The following is an 11,234-nucleotide window of genomic DNA, read 5'->3' as shown; positions in this document are numbered from 1 at the left end:
GTAGGGCTATTTAACATGCCGTAACCAAGGGCGAGCTACGTGATAGTATGAAAAGCAAGTATGGCAATCATTTAGTAGAGACTACCTGGGGATTCCCTTGTAAGCCAGAGCTCCTTGCCCCGTTGGTGTGTTCTGCAAGCGGGTTGTCCGCATAGACCTCCAAAATAGAAGAAAACCCGTAAAAAAGAAAAAAGTAAAAGCGTGCGAATCCCAGGGTCGGTCGAGCCGTACAGTGGATCGCGAACGAGTTATGCTTCCGTCAATTCCCATGGGGTTTTGAGTGCGTAGTTTATGTACGCGCGGTATTAGTGCCATTGCCTCATCGGGGCTGGGACAGAGGTCAAATTGCTAATTCGGCTCTTGACGAGACGAGCTGTCCTGCTGCAGTGTGGTCTGGACCCTCTTGATGATGTCCAGGGGCTCGGCAACCGGATTATAATGCTGCTTGAGAAGGCCGCTCTGTACTTTTGTTGCTAGGGTGGCAGTGTGCTCCTCTGTACGGAGGGAGCATTCTGTGTTTCCATTTACTGTAATGATGCCACGTGGGCCGGGCATCTTGAGCTTGAGATAAACGTAATGTGGCACCGCATTGAATCTAACGAATGTGGTTCGTCCGAGCAGGGCATGATAGCCGCTGCGAAATGGGACCGCATTGAATCTAATGAATGTGGTTCGTCCGAGCAGGGCATGATAGCCACTGCGAAATGGGACGATATCAAAGATTAGTTCTTCGCTTAGGAAGTTATCCGGGGAACCGAATACTACCTCCAGCGTTATTGAGCCCGTACAACGGGCCTCTACGCTTGGTATGACTCCTTTAAAGGTAGTCTTCGTGGGCTTGACCCGTGAGGGGTCATGCTCATTTTACGTACTGTATCCTGATAGAGTAGGTTGAGGCTGCTACCATCGTGCATTAGGACACGTGTTAGGTGAAATCCATTGATGATTGGGTCGAGGACTAGTGCGGCTGAACCGCCATGGCGAATGCTGGTTGGATGATCTCGGCGGTCAAAGGTGATCGGAAATGACAACCACGGATTGAATTTCAGGGCGACTGGCTCTAACGCATAGACGTCCCTAAGTGCGCGCTTGCGCTCCCTTTTGGGGATGTGTGTAGCGTATATTATGTTCACTGTTTTGACTTGAGGGGGAAATTTCTTCTGCTCCCCAGTGTTCGGCTGCCGGGGCTCCTCGTCATCGTCCTCGCTCTGAGATTATCCTTCCTTGTTTCTACTATTGACCTTGCTGGCTTGTTTAAAGACCCGGCAATCTCTGTTAGTATGGTTGGCCGGTTTGTCTGGGGTGCCATGTATCTGGCAAGGACGATTGAGCATGCGGTCCAAGCTGGATGGTCCTCCGCTGCTCCTTTTATAGGGCTTCTTTTGCTGGCCGAACTTGGAGCCACTGAATTCGGCATGAAATGTAGTGTCGTCGGCGTTATCGCCATTGCTTCGACGTTTGTGTCTGTTGCATCGGAGCTTGCCGGTGCTGTTTTTGGCCTCAGAGGGGCCTGTTTCATTGGCTGTGTTTGTACTGCGAGCCAACCAACTATCCTCTCCCGTGCAAAAGCAGGTCATAAGTGCCGTGAGGGCTGCCATGGATCTCGGCTTTTCCTGGCCGAGGTGGCGGGCAAGCCATTCGTCCCGGATGCTATGCTTAAAGGCCACTAGGGCTTCAGCGTCCGGACAGTCGACGATCTGGTTCTTTTGGGTTAGGAACCTAGTCCAGAATTTTCTGGCTGATTCTCCAGATTGTTGAACTATGTGGCTTAAGTCATCGGCATTGGGTGGCCAGACATATGTATCCTGGAAGTTGTCGAGGAAGGCCTCTTCCAAGTCCTCCCAACTGCCGATGGAGTTCTCAGGCAGACTATTTAGCTAGTGTCGAGCTGGTCCTTTGAGCTTTAATGGGAGGTATTTGATGGCATGGAGGTCATCTCCTCGGGCCATGTGTATGTGAAGAATAAAATCTTCGATCCCCACTACGAGGTCAGTTGTTCCATCGTATGATTCAATATTGACAGGCTTGAACCCCTCGGGGAATTCATGATCCAGCACTAGCGGGCCGCGTCACGACATATCTCCGACGACGTCCGTCTGTGGTTATCGGCCCGGGTGTGATTAAGTTTGTCATGTCCGAATAGGTGGCTGTCGTCCCGAGTATGGAAACATCCTCGTGATCCGTATATGGATCTATTGTGTCCTACTATATTGTGCAATTCCTGCCGAAGATCGTATGTATGGTCCTGAGCTGGTCTATCCCTGTTTTTGCGAGGCGGTGGGGCGGGCTGCTATTCGGCCTGAGTTGCCGCTTTATCCCGACCATAGGGTGGCCGTTCAGCCGCCCTGTCCCGACCACGTGGTGGTCGGTCCGCATTACGTGAGGGAGATATGTGCTCCGGCATCTCCTCATCGAATTGAGGTAGCAGTCTGCGCTTCGGGTAGCTCTTGGTTGGGCGGTTGAGGCCTTATTCCTCGGCTGTCAGGACATCAGCCCATCTGTCGACGAGCAAGTCTTGTTCAGCTTGAAGCTGCTGTTGTTTCTTTTTTAGGCTCCTTGCAGTGGCTATGAGCTGAAGCTTAAAGCGCTCCTGCTCGAGAGGATCCAAGGCTTGTCTCCTCCTTGGAGGGTGGACAGTAACTATCATCCTCCGAGTCATCTTCTATGGCCTGTTCGTCAGGGTTGTCTTGCCTGCTGTCGTGTTCCTGTTTGGATGTAGCCCCGACAGGGTCTTCATTGTTTTCGGCGTCACCCGAAGTACTATTTTCTCCGGTGCCAGTGTTGCTATCCTTTGAGCGGTGGGGCTTGGGGCGGCGTTTGGGCCGCCGGCCCTTGGACTGTGTCTTGGAGGTTTCATTCGCATCTAGTTCTTCTTTGTCATCGCCAGATCCTTTAGGTGTATCAACCATGTACACGTCGTACAAAGACATAGCCGTCCAACGTCCAGTGAATGGTTGTCCTTTCTCCTTGTCGGCATCGTCGTCCACACCGTCGATGTCTTCGGAGCCATAGTCAAGCATGTCGGTTAAGTCATCGACGGTGGCTATGAAGTGGGTGGCGGGTGGGAAGCAAAATTCCTCATCATCCGCCTTTAGCTCGAACCGGACATAGTTCAACTGCGAGTCCTTCTCCAAGGACAAATTCTTTAAAGATTTTAGCACGTCACCCAAAGGCGAGTGCTGGAAAACATCAGCGACGCTGAACTCGAAGATCGATAACCGATCTAGCTCAGTTCCGCGGGCGTACACAGTCCAGAACTTATAGCCGAAGACGAGTCCGAAGTTCCGTTAAAGCGAATATTGCAGGGCATCGAGTCCATGTGCGGCTCCAACGACGCGGACTCTGCGGCCTCGGATGGCTGGATATGCTTAGGTTCTAAGGTCATTGCAGTCGCAGGAACCATCTCCTGGGTGTGATCCGATGACAGATTTAACTCACGTTCATCGGGATGAGGGGGAGTGATCGCCACGGGTTCAAATCCCTCGAAGATCAAGTCTTTATGGATATCCACGATGTAGTTCAAGCTTCCGAATCTGACCTGATGGCCAGGGCGTAGCTGTCGATCTTCTCCAGATGGCCAACCGAGTTGGCCCGCTGTACGAAGCCGCCGAATACGAAGATCTGTCCGGGGAGGAAGGTTCCTCTTTGGACAGCTTCATTATTGACGATTGAAGGGGGCATCGAACCTTTTGTCGATGGCACAGTGGAACTGTCAATGAAAGCACCAATGTCAGCGTCAAAACCGGTAGGGGGTCCCAAACTATGCGTCTAGGATCGATGGTAACAGGAGACGGGGGACACGATGTTTACCCAGGTTCGGGCCCTCTCTATGGAGGTAATACCCTACTTCCTGCTTGATTGATCTTGATGAATATGAGTATTACAAGAGTTGATCTACCACGAGATCGTAATGGCTAAACCCTAGAAGTCTAGCCTATGTGGGTATGGTAATGAGTATATGTGTTGTCCTTTCCGGACTATCCCCTTCGGTTTATATAGACACCGAGGGGATCTAGGGTTTACATGGAGTCAGTTACATAAGAAGGAATCTTCGGTCGCCAAGCTTGCCTTCCACGCCAAGTAGAGTCCAATCTAGACATGGTGCAGTCTTCGACCTTCATGTCTTCACAGGCCATCGGTCCGGCCCATGGACAACAGGCCGGACGCCCGAGGACCCCTTAGTCCAGGACTCCCTCGGTGATGGCAGTATCTGTGGGAGTAAAAACACAGTCTTCAGAAAATATCATGCTACCTGTCGATGCAGATAGAACCACGGTTGTACTTGCCCAAGAACCAGCCCCACCACACATAACCCAGACTCACGTAGATTGTACCCCTACCCAGTTGGACAGAGAACCAGCTACACCCCTTTTAACCCCAACCCCAGCAGATAGTAACCCAGTTCCCATTGACACAACACCGTCTCCACCACAGAGCACCCAAACACGAGAAGTTAGTAAGGCAACGACAGTGCCCAAAACACGAGGACCACCACTCCGAACCCCAAGTCAATGCTTAAAGCAGAAGAAGAATTGTTCTTAGGTCAGGTTCTGTAGCTATGGTTCATACTACTTTACTCTTTCATCACTGTATTTACTCATACCAACTAATTTCAAATTCGAAGGATGCAATTGAAACTCCAATGGCGCAATAGGTATGTTTTGAACCTGTTTCTTTAACGTGTTTGCTGTTGTAACTTGCTCTATGTTGATTTTAGTTTCAATTGAATAAACAGTTATATTCTCATGCCATGCACCTTACAAGTGTTGTTATTGTTGTGTAGTTTCCCACACTTATATTCTGTCTAAGCTGCTTTGTCTTAAATAGATATGATTCGAACTGTATCTATCTTGATTTGGCAACATAAACTAGAATGATGTAGACCATACAGTGACCATACTACATAGATATATGTTTGTTTCATGCTGTTATCCTGTCCACCTTACTACTGAACTGGTTTACCAAAATGAGTTTCATATACTACATTGTAAACCTGTGATGTGTTTGTTTGTTTCTCTTTTAGAATGCGGATAGAATATTGGAGAAGAGTACCCCGTTATGCAGTGGTATAGGAAGTAATGCAGATAAGGTTCAAGATAGTGAGACATCCCTATTGGTCTCCAAGAAAGTTGATAAAAACTATATTGAAGACACTGAGACAACCCCAAAGTCCTGTCTTGATGTAGTGTTCGAGTTGCTGGCTACTACTGCTGGCACCAGCTCTTCAAACTTGTTGCCTGAATCAGTTCAGCTTCTTGAGTCTCAACTTCAAGTTGAAAGACATCGATCAGATGTTATGCGACAGGAAGCCGAAGGACTGAGGAAGTCCCTGCAGAATTTAGATGCATACTTTCTGGTGCAATAGCAAGTGCTGGAGGATTTGAGCGTGAACCAAGAGGAAGTTAATAAGCTTGCTAAGCATCTTGCCAGCATTATGGGTACCCAGGATATTGTTTCTTGAGCTCTTCTGAAGTGGTTTCAGTTCTGGACTTGTTTTGCTGCGGCGTTTATATGCTGCTTTGTTCCCTATATTTGCACTGGTGGCGAACTTTGATGCCCAGTGGATGTAATATGTGTAATAGCCGTGATAGCCTAGTGTAAGTTTCATGCCTATTTATTTCCTAATTATCTTGTTTATTTGTTTTCTTGTACTCAGTGCAGTTCTTTTTCCGCGGTTTGCTAGTGGCCGCAATAGCCTATTTTTTAGAACTAGGCCACATTAACCATGGGCTACATATTTACTGTAGTTAACATGGGCCTCCTATGGGCCATAGAAACAATGGTACTTCTAAGGGCCATAGAAACAATGGGCCTTCTACGGGGCGTAGAAACAATGGGCCTTATACGGGCCATAGACACAATGGGCCTTCTACGGGCCGTATCATCAATGGGCCTTCTACGGGCCGTATGATCGGTTGGCCAAACATGGGCCAATAACAGACCACATTATGGCCGTAAATGGGCTAGAGTTGAAATCGTCCATTCATGGGCCAACCATAACGGGCCGTCATTAATCGGCTGTATTTGATGACGCCATGAAAACGGCCCAATGTATTAACGGGCCACAAACGGGCCGACTGTAACCACGGGCTGAATTTGGCCCACAAGCAGAAAATGACAGTAACGGGCCGAAAGTAAACGAATGCTGGAAATGAGCCCAAGAATAAATGGGCCCTGAGAAGGCCGAAAGATAATATGGGCTGGAAACGGCCCAACGGTATAATGGGCCATTAATGGGTATAAAGTGATACACTGTTCATTACAGGCCAGTTTTACCACGGGCCGTTAATGGGCCGAGGGTTACTAAGGGCCTCATATGGGCCGAACGACGTCATGGGCCATACATGGGCCGAAAGTTAAAACGGGCTGGAATTATATTGGACGGCCCAGATGACGCTACTGGGCCTAATTCGGATAGGCCGTAAACGGGCCCTGGGTTAGCGGGCTGTAAATGGGCTATATGCGAACATGCCTTTAACAGGCTTGTCGTGGGCTGGCCCGCCACCTTTTGACCAAGTTAAACGAGATGGCCTTTTCACAGGAATGGGCCTCTATTGGGCTGTGCCACGTGTCGACGTATCATAGGCGCTTTGGGTCCAATGAGTGGATGACATCTGTCCCAGCGGCGAGCCGACACTTGTTCCCTCCAGCCAATGATGATTTTACACGTGGAAAATCCCCATTAGTCGGGGCTGTTAACAGGTTATCGGATCCAAAACCGGACCAGATAGCTTAACGGCATTCCGTTACGGTGGATGCCACGTGTGGTCACCCTTGACGAAAGCACTTCTGTGATGCGCGATTTATCGTCATGGAAGTGGACACTTCCGTGATGATAATTTTGGTAATGTCATGGAACACTTCTATGACAGCACAGATATGACTATCTTGATTCTGTCATAAATTTTTCATGGATGTACATGCATTGCAGAAAACGTGACCTACTGTGAGAAACACGTATCATCACGGAAGTGTATTTTTCTGTGGTGGTATCCGGAGTCTTATGTGTGCCTATGATGAGAAGTTAGTTGTAGCAACACATTACTATTCGCTATTCCTCCCTATGTGTCTGGCGTTTCTGCCGATTATGAATATTATATCTGTTGTTTATGTGGTCTGTGGTGTATACTTGATGTTTATGATGATAGTGTTGCTGCCGGTTATGATTAATGCTTGATGTTTGTCCTTTTGTTTGAATTCTTTTGTTGCTACAACTTTTTTACCCTTCTAAGTATGTTAAATTGAATATTCATTATTCTTTGCTCGCCACATGTTGCTTATCTTTTCCTTCAGTGGATAGTGTGTCATTGTCAGGTATGGCTGATGTTTCAAGTTTACATGTTTTCTGTTGCATGATATGCTGATGCATATGTTTTACGCCTTCTTTTCCTTTCCATTCAGCTAATGGTATGAGGTTGCTTGCTTGTTGACATGTCACATGCTCCGGTTGCTACTCATGAACAAGGTTATGCGCGGGTTGTTGGTCGTGCCTGAGGTTCTGGACCTGATGATTCTGGTCGTGATCGTGGTAATGTAGCTCTGCTAGTGCCTGGCGATGCCCTCCCTGGGCCTGTCGCCGGTCGTGGTGGTTCTTGAGCCAGAGGTGTTGGGCATGGTCATGTGATGACCCACAAGTATAGGGGATCAATTGTAGCTCTTTTCGATAAGTAAGAGTGTCGAACCCAATGAGGAGCAGACGGAAATGACAAGTAGTTTCCGGTAAGGTATTGTGTGCAGGTGCTGAAATTGTAAGTAGTGGAGTAGTTTGATAGCAAGATAATTTGTAACGAGCAAGTTACGATAACAGTAACAAAAGTGCAGCAAGGTAGCCCAATACTTTTGAGGCAAAGGACAGGCCAAAATGGTCTCTTATGATAAGCAAAGCATTCTCGAGGGTACATGGGAATTTCATCTAGTCACTTTCATCATGTATGTTTGATTTGTGTTCACTACTTTGATAATTTGATATGTGGGTGGACCGGTGCTTAGGTGCTGTTCTTACTTGAACAAACCTCCTACTTATTATTAACCCTCCCGCAAGCATCCGCAACTACGAGAAAAGTATTAAGAATAAATTCTAACCATAGCATTAAACTTTTGGATCCAATTGGTCCCTTAAGAAATAGCACATAAACTGGGGTTTAAGCTTCTGTCACTCTCGCAACCCACCATCTAATTGCTACTCCATAATGCATTCCCTTAGGCCCAAATATGGTGAAGTGTCATGTAGTCGACGTTCACATGACACCACTAAGGGAATACCAACATACATCCTATCAAAATATCAAACACATATCAAGTTCACATGATTACTTGCAACATGATTTCTCCCGTGACCTTAAGAACAAAAGTAACTACTCACAAATGATAAACATGTTCATGATCAGAGGAGTATTAAATAGCATAATGGATCTGAACATATAATCTTCCACCAAATAAACCATATATTAATCAGCTACAAGATGTAATCAACACTACTAGTCACCCACAAGTACCAATCTATAGTTCCGATAACAAGATTGAACACAAGAGATGAACTAGGTTTTGAGAGGAGATTGTTATGTTGAAGATGTTGATGGAGATTGCCCTCCCCAAGATGGGAGAGTTGTTGATGATGATGATGATGACGATGATTCCCCCCTCAGGGAGGGAAGTCCCCCCAGCGGAATCGCTCCGCTGGAGGGCAAAAGTGCTCCTGCCCAAGTTCCGCCTCGAGGCAATGGGGATTCGTCCCGGAAGTCTTCCCCTTATTTTTTGTAGGTCAAAATGACTTATATACTAGAAGATGGGCATCGGAGGTGGGCCAAGGAGGCCACAACCCACCAGGGCGCGCCTGGGGGGCCTGGCGTGCCCAGGTGGGTTGTGCCCACCTGGTGGCCCCCTCGGGTGTTTATTGGCTCCAGTATTTCTTATATATTCCATAAAAAATCCCTGTGAAGTTTCAGCTTATTTGGAGTTGTGCAGAATAGGTAGCCTGACGTAGCTTTTTCAGGTCCAAATTTCTAGATGCCGGAATTCTCCCTCTTGGTGTGTTCCTTGCAAATTATGAGAGAAAAGGCATTAGAATTACTCCAAAAAGCATTATTATGGATAAAACCTATTGGGGAACGCAGTATTTCAAAAAAATTCCTATGATCACGCAAGATCTATCTAGGACATGCATAGCAACGAGAGGGGAGAGTGTGTCTACGTACCCTCGTAAACCGAAAGCGGAAGCGTTAAGTAACATGGTTGATGTAGTCGAACGTCTTCGCGATCCAACCGATCAAGTACCGAACGCACGGCACCTCCGTGATCTGCACATGTTCAGCTCGGTGACGTCCCTCGTACTCTTGATCAAGCTAAGGATGAGGGTGAGTTCCGTCAGCACGACGGCGTGTTGACGGTGATGATGAAGTTACCGACGCAGGGCTTCGCCTAAGCACTACGACAATATGACCGGGGTGGAAAACTGTGGAGGGGGGCACCACACATGGCTAAAGATCAACTTGTGTGTTTATGGGGTGCCCCCTCCCCCGTATATAAAGGAGGGGAGGAGGAGGCCGGCCGGTCACAAGGGGCGCACCAAGGGGGGAGGAATCCTACTCCGAGTAGGAGTAGGTTTCCCCCTGTTCTAGTCCAAGAAGGAGAAGAAGGGAAAGAGGAGAGAAGAGAAGGAAGGAGGGGGGGGGGGGGCCCCTTCCCCTTGTCCACTTCGGACTGGGCAAGGGGGGGAGCCACCTATGGCCAGCCCTCTCTCTTCTCCACTAAGGCCCATTGTGGCCCATTAATCCCCCGGGGGGTTCCGGTAACCTCCTGGTACTCCAGAAAATACCCGATACACCTCGGAACCATTACGGTGTCCGAATATAACCTTCTAATATATCAATCTTTATGTCTCAACCATTTCGAGACTCCTCGTCATGTCTGTCATCTCATCCGAGACTCTGAACAACCTTCGGTACATCAAATCACATAACTCATAATACATATCGTCATCGAATGTTAAGTGTGCGGACCCTACGGGTTCGAGAACTATGTAGACATGACCAAGACACATCTTTGGTCAATAACCAATAGTGGAACCTGGATGCTCATATTCGCTCCTACATATTCTACGAAGATCTTTATCGGTCAAACCGCATAACAACATATGTTGTTCCCTTTGTCATCGACATGTTACTTGCCCGAGATTCGATCGTCGGTATCATCATACCTAGTTCAATCTTGTTACCGGCAAGTCTCTTTACTCGTTCCATAATGCATCATCCCGTGACTAACTCATTGGTCACATTGCTTGCAAGGCTCATAGTGATGTGCATTACCGAGAGGGCCTAAATATACCTCTCCGATACACGGAGTGACAAATCCTAATCTCAATCTATGCCAACCCAACAAGTACCTTCGGAGACACCTGTAGAGCATCTTTATAATCACCCAGTTACATTGTGATGTTTGATTGCACACAAGGTGTTCCTCCGGTATTCCGGAGTTGCATAATCTCATAGTCCGAGGAACATGTATAAGTCATGAAGAAAGCAATAGCAATAAACTAAACGATCATACTGCTAAGCTAATGGATGGGTCTTGTCCATCACATCATTCTCTAATGATGTGATCATGTTCATCAAATGACAACACATGTTTATGGCTAGGAAACTTAACCATCTCTGATTAACGAGCTAGTCAAGTAGAGGCATACTAGGGACAGTTTGTTTGTCTATGTATTCACACATGTACTAAGTTTCCGGTTAATACAACTCTAGCATGAATAATAAACATTTATCATGATATAAGGAAATAAAAATAACAACTTTATTATTGCCTCTAGGGCATATTTCCTTCAGTCTCCCACTTGCACTAGAGTCAATAATCTAGTTCACATCGTCATGCGATTTCACACCAATAGTTCACATCTTTATGTGATTAGTTCACATCTTCATGTGACTAATACCCAAAGGGTTTACTAGAGTCAATAATCTAGTTCACATCGCTATGTGATTAACACCCAAAGAGTGATCATGTTTTGCTTGTGAGAGAAGTTTAGTCTACGGGTATGCAACATTCAGATCCGTATGTATTTCGCAAATTTCTATGTCTATAATACTTCGCACGGAGCTACTCTAGCTAATTGCCCCCACTTTCAATATGTATCTAGATCGAGACTTAGAGTCATCTAGATCGGTGTCAAAAGCTTGCATTGACGTAACTCTTTACGACAAACTCTTTTATCACCTCCATAACCGAGAAATATT

Source organism: Triticum dicoccoides, chromosome 2A (genome assembly GCF_002162155.2).
Source record: "Triticum dicoccoides isolate Atlit2015 ecotype Zavitan chromosome 2A, WEW_v2.0, whole genome shotgun sequence".
NCBI lineage: Eukaryota > Viridiplantae > Streptophyta > Magnoliopsida > Poales > Poaceae > Triticum > Triticum dicoccoides.
This window is presented reverse-complemented; position numbering follows the sequence as displayed.